This window comes from Penaeus chinensis, chromosome 7 (assembly GCF_019202785.1).
Source record: "Penaeus chinensis breed Huanghai No. 1 chromosome 7, ASM1920278v2, whole genome shotgun sequence".
Taxonomy (NCBI): domain Eukaryota; kingdom Metazoa; phylum Arthropoda; class Malacostraca; order Decapoda; family Penaeidae; genus Penaeus; species Penaeus chinensis.
In genome coordinates, this window is record NC_061825.1 from 43326375 (window position 1) to 43331374 (window position 5000).

The following is a 5000-nucleotide window of genomic DNA, read 5'->3' on the forward strand; positions in this document are numbered from 1 at the left end:
ACACACACACACACACACACCACACACACACAACACACACATACCACACCCACACATACCACACACACACACACTACCGCGCGTGCACACACACACACACACACACATACACACACACACTACACACACAAAACACGCGCTGCAACACACACACACACACACACACACACACACACACATATACATACATACATACATACATACATACAACATACATACACACACACACACACACACACACACCACACACACACACACACCACACACACACACACACACACACACACCACACACCAAAAGATGGCGTCTTTGAAATGAAAAGAAAGAAACCACAATACACTCCCATTTCCCTCTCCCTTTGTGGGTGTGGGAATGGAGCGAGCTCTGTGGGAGGAAGAAAAGGGTGAACGGCAGGGTGACCCCCCCCCCCTTCACCCTCTCGGAGTCCACCTACCGCCGCGGGATTAGGCGGGTGGGCGGCGTTACGTGGGCGGGATGAGCTCTGCAGGTCCACTCAAGGTTGTGACGTCAGCAGGCCGAGGAGTGTGTATGAGCGGCTGTGTTAAACTCGTGTTGTGCTAAGTTCTAGTCAAGGGGGGGGGGGAGCCTGGGAGGGGTGGGGAAGCCCCGTCCGCCGGCCTGCAAGGGGCTGCCCGCGCCTCTCACGCCCATCCCCGCCCGCGCCTCTCACGCCCATACTTCCCCGCTCGCTCCAGTAGTGCCCACTTGGGCAGCATTGAAATAGCTTCCGGCGCACCTGCTGTACCCTGCCAGGGGAAGATAAACATGTGCCATACACCAGTCTGCCCCCGCTGGTGCTCTTGCAGGCCAATGTTCACGCATATATAGACACGGGCACAGACGCGCGCACACACACACACACACACACACACACACACACACACACACACACACACACACACACACACACACACACACACACACACACACACACACATACACACACACACACATACACACACACACACAGGTGAAAGCCATTTATGAATTTAATGATCTATCTGCACTGTTTTGCTTCGTTTTATTAGCCTCTGTAATTTAATTCTTCTGATTGTATCTCGCCCGTTACTATGTTAGGTTAGGATCTTATACGTAGAGCTAACCCTACGATTAACATCAGTTTTAGATTTACAGACGAGCGTAAAAAATGTGTTATATGTTCATAATTTGTAAAACAGGAATAAGGTCTCCGTAAAAGGGAAGAACACTGTTCATTTCGTCATGAAGAACACCATATGCTTCTACTTGAACACATCTGTTCATGGGGGACTTAGTCTACCCATTGCATGCATCTGGTGTGAAAAACGCTCAGATTTGGACTGGCATCGAAGGAACGAATGAAAGAATAACGTGGCATCTGTTGCAAGGAAATAGATAATAATAGCATTCATAGTAATGATGGTGATTTTGATAATAATGACGATGATAATGAGAGTAATGATAATGATAGTAATGAAAAAATACTAGTAGTAATGATAATAAAAATGATAATAATAATGATAATAAGAATAATAATGATAATGATAATAATATTAATGATAATAATAATGGTAATGATAATGATAATGGTAATTATAGCAGTAGTATTAATAGTAGTAGTAATGCTAATGCTAATTATAATGTTAATTCTAATGCCAATGTCCATGATCATGAGAATGGTCATGATTAAGATTATAAGAATAATGATGATAAAAATAATGATAAAATACAGAAAGAATACTACGGATGTCAGATAAATCGCTTGATAGACCAGCTTCCAATATGATAGGGAAATACACGGTGAGTTAATATGGCGAAATGAAGGAAAGCCATACACTGGCTGTCATTCCCGTTGACAAGCAGAGCGTGTCTTCGCTGGCGACTAAAACGTGTATGCGGATTCCATTGTTCATTTTGTCCCTCGAGAGAATGTATGAATAGTGTTTATGCAAATGAGTTTGATTCTTTATTATTATTTTAAAGTGAGAGAGCGAAAGGAAAGAATAGGAAGAAGGAGGAGGAAAGAATAAAAGTAGGTTAAGAAAAAACAATGAAGAATGAAAATAGTGGCGGAGAGGTATAAGGATAGAGACAGAAACCGAGGAAGAGAAAGGGATGAGAACAGGGAGACACAAACACGGCGGAGAACGGGGGAAGCAAGATAAGCCTGAATGAAATTAACCGTATAAGGAGAAGAAAATAATGAGCGCGAATTCATGAAGTGAATGCGCAGTGAGTAAGAATAAAGGAATTGAATATCAAAAGAGAGAGTAAAGAAAATGAGACAAGAAGAATGAGAAAGGGAAAAAATATAAAAGGAAGAAAGAGCAAGAAACTAGCATAGCCGTACGAGTAACGAAAAAAATGTAACCCAATGACCTCTTAAGATTAGAGCCACTTTTTTGTGTGTCAAACGATAGCTTAGTTTGCCATTAGCATATCTCTTGTGAGAATCGAGACCAGAGGAGTGGCTATAGTTAAAAAAAAAAAAAGTTATTACTCCTGATACAAGACCAAAATTAGTATCATGGGCTGGCATTTTTTGCAAGCGATGCCACGGGAAGCAAGAATGCGTTGAGTGATGGCGAACTTGGGCGTGACGCCCTGCCTGACCTGGAGTAACCCCCGGGGCGGCAAGGGTCAAGTGGACTCCCCTCCCCCCAATAGATGGCGTTGCTCTTGAGATCTCTCTCTATCAACATTCCCTGAGGCTTGATCCCCGCGTGTAATAATTGCGGCCTTTCCCGACAGCCCTGCCGCTGGAGCCGGGCGGAGGGTGCGTGATGTGGGGGCGGACGCGGGGCATGCAAATTTGTCCCAGGATTTATCTTTATTTTCAATTAGGTTTGGCGGGCGGGCGGGCTTTGGGCTGTTTTGGCGGTGGAATTGGACTTAATAGATTAAGCCGTCTGGCCTTGGGCAGTGCAGTTGGGCGCAGACCGTAATTGTAGAGTATTTTTTTAATCAGTTGGCGGTCATAGTTGCTTGTTGTGCATGTTGACCATTTTTGGCTTGATTTGTTCACTACTGCCGTCCTGCCCATCCAGACCTCTTGCGTAGACACGTACATTGAATTGCCAGGGAAGTAGACTAGTGGGCCGCTGTCGAGAACAGATTTGCTTTATGCTTCAGGCCTGGGTCAAAAAGCACGAGATTCTGGAACAGTATATGATGAAGGCCGTATGGCTTTGCCTGCTCATCTTTTGGATGAGCAGGGGCACTTGTAGGGGCACTTGGCTCGCTTGTTAGACTTGGTAGATGCTGGACAGCTTCAATGAATGTAAACCCGTTGGGCGTGCTGGGCATGATGCTGTGGCATGTTTAATTTTGTGATTTATCAGGCCAGTTATAGTGCGAGATCAGGGAGCGAGTCTGAGACGAATTATTTTTGCGTTTGGGTAGCTGATATCACTTTTAGTTTGTTAGTTTACGATCAGACACTTTAAGCGGGCCTGTCTGTCTTGGTTACTTATGGCATATAAAGTCTGTGTAAGTATACTTGGCAGCTGGTACTCGCTTTGAGGAGACTTCAAGCCACAACATAATAAATCTCTCTTTTTTCACATTTAGGGAATCCAACTCGCCGTATCCGACCAACTGCGTGTTAAGGCCCCAATAAAGGCGGTACATGTGTGTGATGTGTGCTTGTGTGTCTGAGGAGCGGTAATCAAACGCTGTTTAAGGCCATCAGGGCATACACACGCGCTAAGACGTTTTATGGGCCACGCGACACATCTTCGTTGTCGCTTTGGCCATTCGTCTCATTTTAAGGCCCTTTAGCGTTAGAGTGCTTTGTAGTACGTACTCCATGCTGTAGCACAGTAAGAGTCGTGTTTTACCAAGGCAGGATGAGGGTGCAAGCGGACAAGGGCGCTTTTTTTCCTCGATTTTTATTTTATTTTATTTTATTTTTTCTTTGTCTGACAGAACACATGGATTTGTATCTAGTCTGTAAAACTGGATGGATGTTCGGTACAAAAAGTGAGATCAGATGATATGTAAACGGTATTTTTGAGAGACTGGGCCATTTTCAGAAGGCAGGTGAAGCATATGCATAGTCATATATGTACAAGCAACTCTCATATTTTTATTACTGCCAGTCTACTTATAACTGTTGCTACTTCTACTCTGCTCCACTTTACTATTACTACGACCATGTGTAATAGGGACAGGGACATGAATTTTTTGGAAATAGTTATAGTGGTAATGGTGATGGTGGCTATGATGATGGTGATGGTGATGATGGTAGTAATGGTAGTAATAGGGATGATATTGCTGTTTATGATTGTAATGATGATAATACTTTTGTTAATGACTGCGATAATTATAATACTAATAATAGTAATAATACCATTAATAATATAGTAATGACAGCAATGATGATGATAGTAATGATAATGATTATAATTAAACTGATGATAAAGGTGATGATAACAAGGATGATGATATAATTATGGTGATAATTATAGTAATTGTAATAATCATAATAATTGGTGATAGTAAAACTAATAATAATACTAATAATGATAATGATAATGAAAATAATGATAATAATAATATAAATTATGATGTGATGGTGGTCATAATGATAATGATGATATTGATGATGATGCTGTTGACAATAAAAACTACAATGATGATAAAAAAAAAAAAAAAAAAAAAAATTATATCATTGCATCCATTACTGTTTCTGTTGCTGCAACTGCTATTGCTACTATTCACTGCTACTACTATTACTGGTAGTAGCAGTAGTAATAGTAATAGGAGCAGCTGTAACAGTACTACTACTACTACTACTAGCATTAACAGTAGCAGTAGTAGTATTACTACTACTACTGCTACTGCAAGCATTAACAGTACAACTACTATTATTACTATTATTATTATTATTATTACTATTATTATTACTATTATTATTATTATTATTATTATTATTATTATTTTATTATTATTATTGATATTATTATTGATATTATTATTACCACCACCACCACTATTAC

General features: G+C 41.1%; 1 protein-coding gene across 1 annotated transcript in view; it reads left to right on the top strand.

The window, feature by feature from the left end:
* Nucleotides 1–5000, top strand: part of LOC125027076 (glycogen debranching enzyme-like) — a 283692-nt gene that overhangs the window by 148638 nt on the left and 130054 nt on the right. The gene's annotated exons all lie outside the window — the stretch shown is intronic.